We start from the raw sequence: 8298 nt of genomic DNA, 5'->3' as shown, positions 1-8298 counted from the left end.
ACAACCTCAGGTCAGGGAGAGGGGAGGTTGGAGGTTGTGGCTGATAAATCAGAGGGGCCGATGAGAGTGTGAGGCTGTGACCCTGAACGTTTCAGCATCTCTCAGGTGTGGATGTTGAAATTTAAAGGGCAAAGGAGCTGATAATGCAGGTCACTGATGGAGCTGAGGCTGTGCAGGTATAAGACAAGCACCTGGTTTGTTCCCACCTTTGGGGACAGGTGCACTGTAAGGCCTAAGAGGATTGTAATGAACAATTTGAGACTTGACCTGCTACAAAGACCAAGATGCTTATCATGGACTACAGGAAACTCCAGGGTGGAGAGCACACCCAGCAGTTTGATGGGACAGAGGTGGAGAGAGTCAGTGGTTTCAGGTTCCTGTGGATCAACCTCAGTGAGGATCTGGAAACAATGACATGTGTACACAGAATAATTTGTTATTTGCAGGTCACTCTGGAATGGTTATTTGATTTTATTTCTCTTCACTTTTCATGTCTCTTCTTTGTCTGTACTCGTTCTGTCTGCTTTGCCTTCAGTGCTGGAATTTACCACATAAACATACAGCACAGACACGCACAAACACACAGCGAGCTTCACGCCAACAACAGCCTCGGCCTTCCTGATGTTCAGTCTGTTTGCGTCCTTTGCTTCGATGCCTGCACCCCAACATGCCACAGCAAAGACGCTGGTGCTGCCAACAACAGACAGATAGAACATATGGAGCAGCTGCTGCAGACACTGAAGGATCTGAGCCTTCGTAGAAAGTAAAGCCGGCTCAGACCCTTTTTGTAGGCAGCGTCCGTGTCGGCAGACCACTCCAGCTTGTGATCCAGTTGAACTCCCAGATACTTGTAGGATGTGACTGTTTCCACATCAGTCCCACCAATGCAGACAGGAGAGGGTGGGGACCTGTTCCTGCCAGTCCACCACCAGCTCCTTTGTTTTGGCCACATTCAGCTGCAGGTGGTTCACCTCACACCACCTCATGAAGCGATCAGTCCGTCCTCTGTGCTCCTCTTCCCATCTCCACACTTCCAATAACGGCCGTGTCATCAGAGGATTTCTGGAGGAGACAAGTTTCTGTGATGTGCTTGAAGTCGGCCTGTGAGGTAGTCGGACACGAACGTCAAGGAAGGTGGTAGGGAAGCAGACTAGGCAGGCATTTCAGATTTCAAGGTGAGCAATTTATTTACAGTGAACTTAATATAATAGAACTTAACAAAACTTCCCCCCAAATCAATTCAATTAACAAAACTCAACATAACATGGCTCTGGTGACACAGCTCACCTCTCCTCTCCCTTGCGTCTGGTAGAGACTGGCTTTAAATAGGGCCATCAATTTCCCTCCAATTGCCCAGCCAGTACCACTCACTCAACTGAGGGATGTAAAACTCTACACAAATGATTTAAAAACACAAAACCTCTACACGTCTAATATGCACATTTACACAACTAAATGGCAATATTAACAAAAGGAAAAACATTCAACAAATTCCTTTAAACCTTAACACAAACAAAAGGAAGCATCTCTATGGAAAAAGAAACCCCTCCACTTGGTTTGACCCGCTGATGTCATGTGTGACATCATCAGGATTTTAAAATGAGGAAATGCCAGGCGGGCGTTTCCCCACACCTGACCCTAATGAAGACTGAAATGACAAACAAAGTAAGTATGAACAAATGACTTAATCTGTAACATAATAAAATATAAAGAAACATAACTTAGTATTTGTCTTAATTTGCAGAATGTTAATTTGCCGGCAACAGAACGCTTACACAAACAAACCCGGGATAGTGAGTGAAGCAATGTTACTTGACAAATAGCAAATGGAAGCAAATACATAGAAACAAAATAATGTGTATAATGTGCAAAATAAAGTAAACACATATGGGGGACAAATGGAGAGCTTTACAACTGCTCCACTTTGTCACACTCCCCCCCCCTTAAGGCACTCACTCCTCCATGGAACGGGACAGAAAATCAGCCACCACATTCTTATGCCCTGGCCTATACTGGATCCTGAAACGAAATGGCTGTAAGGACAGATACCATCTAGTGATTCTAGCATTAGAGTCTTTCATTCTGTTCATCCATTGTAATGCACGATGGTCAGTCTCCAAAACAAACTCATCACCCATTAGATAGTACTTTAATGTATCCAGAGCCCATTTGATTGCCAGTGCCTCTTTCTCAACAGTGGAATATTTCATTTCCCTAGGAAAGAGCTTACGGCTGATATACACCACTGGTCGTTTATTCTCACCCTCACCCTGCAGCAACACGGCTCCAAGTCCTTCTCCGGAAGCATCCGTCTGCAACGTGAATGGCTGGGTAAAATCCGGGCACTGCAAAACAGGTTCACTACACAAACAGTTTTTAAGATCAACAAAAGCAGCATCACACTCGGCAGTCCATTTAACCTTTGTGGGGCTGGATTTACGAGTAAGGTCACTAAGGACCGCTGCCCTGGCAGAGAAGTTAGGGATGAAGCGGCGATACCACCCCGCCAGACCCAAAAAGGATTTCACTTTCCGTTTGGTTGTAGGAGGTGGGTAGGCACTCAGAGCGTCAATCTTTGACACCTGAGGGCGGATGAGCCCACCCCCGATGACGTAACCCAAGTACTCCACCTCAAACTTAGCAATGTGACATTTGTGTGCATTTATCACAAGTCCAGCTCTCTTAATCCGTTGGAAGACATCAGAAAGGTGCCGAACATGATCCTCCCATGTCTCACTAAACACCACAATGTCATCAATGTATGCTGCGGAGTACCCATCTGCACCTCTCAAAACTTCGTCCACCAACCTCTGAAATGTGGCTGGTGCACCGTGCAGACCAAAAGGCATTGTTCTAAAACGGTAAAGTCCACTGGGAACTCTAAAAGTTGTCAAATCTTTCGAAGACTCAGTCAAAGGTACTTGCCAGTAGCCCTTGCAAAGGTCTAGTGTTGTAAGATACGTAGCGTTCCCTAAGCGCTCAATCAGTTCCTCTACTCTCGGCATCGGATAAGCATCAAAAGCAGAAACAGCATTGAGTTTAGAGAAATCCACACAAAATCTCTGTTTAGAGTCATTTTTCTTCGGCACTAGCACCACTGGACTACACCACTCACCTCTAGATGGCTCAATGACTCCCATGTCAAGCATGTCCTCCACCTCTTGTTTTAATGCTGGCATCAGCTTTGCAGGAACCCGTGAGGTGGTGTCCCTAATAGGTTTTTGATTGGGACAGTGGAGTCGTATCTCATGTTGGATGAGATTGGTGCAACCTGGTTTGGTGCTAAAAAGATCAGCAGGCATAATTGCTTTCAACTCTGTCTGTTGTTCGGAAGTAAGATGACTCACATCAGGAACTGGCTGTTGACCTGCTGGAGAAGGAAAGAACAGCTCCCGTGGTTCCTCCTCTTCGACCACGGCTCGGGCCCAACACTCTAGCGAAGATGCCGGTCGATCAAACCATTCTTTCAACAAATTTACATGAAATATTTGATGCTTCTTGCGACGCTCAGGCATGTGTAGTTCATAGGTAACTGGACCCACTTTCCTACTGATCGCATACGGTCCCTGCCACTTGGCAAGGAGACTGTTCTCAGATGATGGAAGAAGCAGCAAAACCTTTTGTCCCTCTTGAAAAATCCTCCTTCGAGCTGCCTTGTCATAACTCTGCTTCTGACGTTGTTGGACACCAACCAGATGAGTACTGGCCAGCTCTTGGAGCTCCTCAAGCTTATCTCTCATTTTCAGTACGTATGAAAGAACATTGCATTGTTTTCTGGGATTTGGAGCCTCCCAAGCCTCTTTCAACACATCAAGGGGACCCGAACAGCGTGGCCATACAAGAGCTGGAAAGGAGAAAACCCTGTGGAAGCTTGAGGTACCTCTCTATAGGCAAATAGCAAGAAAGGAAGCCACTGGTCCCAATCTGCTCCTGTATCTTTCACAAACTTCCTCAACATGGCTTTAAGGGTTTTGTTGAAACGTTCAACAAGGCCATCTGTTTGTGGGTGGTAGGGAGTTGTCTTAATACCTTTGATCCCCAGCAATCTATAGACTTCTCTCATGAAGTTAGATGTAAAGTTGGACCCTTGATCAGTAATGATTTCTTTTGGGATGCCTACCCTCGAGAACATTTGTATTAAGCAGTTGGCAATCTGACGAGCTTTAACCTTTTTTAAGGGGAAAGCCTCGGGATATCTTGTAGCATAGTCACACACTACCAAAATATACCTGTGCCCTGCACTGCTCCTCTCTAATGGGCCTATGATGTCCATCGCAACACGGGAGAATGGAGTGTCTATAACTGGCATAGGGATCAGGGGAGCCCTCTCACCTTTCCTTCCTGGTGCTGTTAGCTGACACTCTGGACAAGACTTGCAAAACTGAACAGTGTCTGTAAACTGCTGTGGCCAGTAAAATCTAGGTGACATACGAGAGAAGGTTTTGGCTTGACCCAGGTGTCCTGCCCAAGGGACTGAGTGAGCTAACTGCAGTACTGTGGATCTTAAACTCGTAGGCACAACCAACTGGTCTCCCACCCTACTGCGGCGATATAATAGGTCACCCTTTAGGAAAAATAGCTCTCTGCCTCTCTCAATGACCTCTGTGGCATTTGTGACAGTTTTTGAAAACAGGGGAGCTAAAGATGGATCCTCTCTTTGAAGCTGAGCTATTTCACCAGGTACGACTGGTAATTCGTCACATTGTGGCACTGGAACTGGTTCAGTGAACTTTGTCCCTCTCACCTTAGCCTGTCGCCTCTGGGCTCTGCTCTTTCTTATGCGACCCTGACTTGATCCTTCAAAATCAGGAACATCACTGTTAGCGAATGGAAATTCACTCCAACCTGAACCTTCTTCTGTGTGATGCTTATGTTTTGACCTGGTGACGGCTACCATGGACCCAGCTGTAACACTTGGGTTGATTTCCTCTTCCTTGGCTATCAAATCCCGCAAAATGGGAAGATCACGACCCAACACAACCTGATATGGCAGTTTACTCATAACACCCACTGAAAGTAAATACAGCTTGCCGTCAATCTGAATATTAATGTTGGCAATTGGGTAATCCACATCATTACCGTGAACACACCAAACTTTTACCTTGCCGCAAAACGTAGCATCCCTGGGAAGACATTCCTGCCTAACCAAGGTACGGCTGCTTCCTGAATCCAGAAGAGCCACACATGGCTTTTCCTCAATAAAAACACATGTGGTGCGCTCATGCTGAGAAGAGGGCGCTAAAGACTCAACTTCATCTTCCCGACCTTCGACACCCCTTGAAGAAAAGCACATATATGTGTTACTGACAGTCTGACTTGGACAATCTGCCCTAAAGTGACCCGTTTGACCACAAGAGTGACACACTAAAGGCCCACGTTGCTTGATTTCCCTAGCCCGACTACTAGTGGAATTATGGGGGCCCTGCCTGAAATTCCTAGTTTTTTGACTGTTCCCACTCTCCGTCCTACCCACTATTACTGGGGCTAATGGTTTGGGACTCCCATAGTTCTTTAATGGCCGACGGGCTGCAAGAAAAGCGTCCGCCAGCTCTGCTGCTTGCTTAGACGTGGTTGGGTTATGCTCTTTTATCCACGTGCGCAGTTCAGGATTGAGAACTCTCAGGAACTGCTCTAAAACAATGACATCGCCTATTTCATCTTTGGACTTTTCTTTTGGAACAATCCACTTATCATACAGTTCTTTCAAGCGTGTCCTTAACTCTTTAGGTGTCTCACCGTCGCCCAATGTAGTGGAGCGAAATCTGAGTCTGTAAGTCTCTGCACATATTTCAAACTTTTCAAGAACTGCTTTCTTCACCTTTACATAGTCCATAATCTCATCAATGTCCATGGCTACAAAAGCAGCTCGTGCCTTACCAGTGAGAAGTGGAGCAAGATGTAGTGCCCAATCCTCGTGTGGCCACTGGCACCCGCTTGCAATCCTTTCAAAAGTTGTTAGGTAATGCTCAATGTCTTCGTCCTCGTTAAAAGGCTGCATTTTAGGCCCTTTCCAAGCTGGTGGTCTTGTTAAGGAGGCAGACTGAGTTGCTGTTGTGGCCTCCATGACGTTAGATTGTAGCTGAGGCATTGCTGGATGCTCCGCAGTAGGCCTCAAACACGTCTCTGTGTCAGCTGTTGCACCTTCCAACAGCAGCTGGTGCTCTCGACGTTCTGATTGCACTTCCTGCTGGAGCTGAGTGAACTGGTGCTGAATTTTCCGCCAGCGATCTTCCTGCCGCTGCTTCTCCAGTTCCCATCGGGCCTCTCTGTCACTTTGTTGCCTCATAAAACCACGCAGGAGGTTAGAAAGTTCAGCAAGGTTATGCAGTTCAGTACCTTGCTCTTGTTCTGCTTCCTCTAGCTGATTGAGTACTGGAGGCTCCTCACTTGCAGAGTCCATTGGCACTTGGTGCTTTTTTGGTCTTGCCCCTTTCTGCATTGCTGCTACCTACTGGCCTGGATCCCACTGCTGCCACCATTTGTGAGGTAGTCGGACACGAACGTCAAGGAAGGTGGTAGGGAAGCAGACTAGGCAGGCATTTCAGATTTCAAGGTGAGCAATTTATTTACAGTGAACTTAATATAATAGAACTTAACAAAACTTCCCCCCAAATCAATTCAATTAACAAAACTCAACATAACATGGCTCTGGTGACACAGCTCACCTCTCCTCTCCCTTGCGTCTGGTAGAGACTGGCTTTAAATAGGGCCATCAATTTCCCTCCAATTGCCCAGCCAGTACCACTCACTCAACTGAGGGATGTAAAACTCTACACAAATGATTTAAAAACACAAAACCTCTACACGTCTAATATGCACATTTACACAACTAAATGGCAATATTAACAAAAGGAAAAACATTCAACAAATTCCTTTAAACCTTAACACAAACAAAAGGAAGCATCTCTATGGAAAAAGAAACCCCTCCACTTGGTTTGACCCGCTGATGTCATGTGTGACATCATCAGGATTTTAAAATGAGGAAATGCCAGGCGGGCGTTTCCCCACACCTGACCCTAATGAAGACTGAAATGACAAACAAAGTAAGTATGAACAAATGACTTAATCTGTAACATAATAAAATATAAAGAAACATAACTTAGTATTTGTCTTAATTTGCAGAATGTTAATTTGCCGGCAACAGAACGCTTACACAAACAAACCCGGGATAGTGAGTGAAGCAATGTTACTTGACAAATAGCAAATGGAAGCAAATACATAGAAACAAAATAATGTGTATAATGTGCAAAATAAAGTAAACACATATGGGGGACAAATGGAGAGCTTTACAACTGCTCCACTTTGTCACACGGCCGTATAGATGGAGCAGAGCGGACAGCACAGTTCCCTGGGTGCTCCTATGTTGCTGTTCAGACTCTCTGACACACAGCTCTGCAGTCTCACAAACTGTGGTCTGCCCGTCAGGTAGTCGCTGATCCACCCGACCAGTGGAGCCTCCACCCGCATGTCCTCCAAATTCTCCGTCAGCAGCCCGGGCTGGATCGAGTTAAAGGCTAGAGAAGTCCAAGAACATTATCTGAACTGTGGTGTTGGGTCTATGGAGGGAGGAATACTCTCTCTGCAGCAGATGTATCACTGCATCGTCCACCCCCACGTGGGGCTGGTATGCAAACTGCAGAGGGTCCTGTGACTTACTCACCAGGGGTCGGAGGTGTTCCAGGATATGGATATGGAGTCTCTCCATAACCTTCATAACATGAGAGGTCAGTGCTACAGGCCTGTGGTTATTTAGTGCCACTGGATGGGTAAGTTTTAAAAGCTTTTTAAAAAAAAATTAAAACCTCTTGAGCCCCAAAGGTCCTGGTAGCAGGGGCAAAGGGGGTGAACTGTAGTTGAACCCTCTGACGTCAAGACTTTTATGTAAATATCGGCATGTGTGGTGTCCACAGAAACCTCAGAATCTCAGCTAAATGCTCATATAAACCATTTCTACAACAATCAAACTCAGCAAAAACAGGTGAGCTAAACTAGAATAAACCAGAATCTATTTAGCTGAAAGTTCAGTTCAGAGTTCAATTCAGTTTTTTTGTATATACAGCACCAAATCACAACAACAGTCGCCTCAAGGTGCTTTATATTGTAAGGTAGACCCTACAATAATACACACATTATCTTCTGGCATACTATAGGAGTGTTTGATATTTGGTATGTCAGAAAAACTCATGTAAAATATTGCTTAGCTGTGACCAAATAAGAGACCTGGCTTTGTTAGATGGTCTGTGGCTCAAAATCAAGCAGAACATACATTTATCATAGTTTTCCACTGTTTGTTGTATT

Source organism: Oreochromis niloticus, linkage group LG2 (genome assembly GCF_001858045.2).
Source record: "Oreochromis niloticus isolate F11D_XX linkage group LG2, O_niloticus_UMD_NMBU, whole genome shotgun sequence".
Classification (NCBI taxonomy): Eukaryota; Metazoa; Chordata; class Actinopteri; order Cichliformes; family Cichlidae; genus Oreochromis; species Oreochromis niloticus.
Note: the sequence above shows the minus strand (reverse complement) of the source record.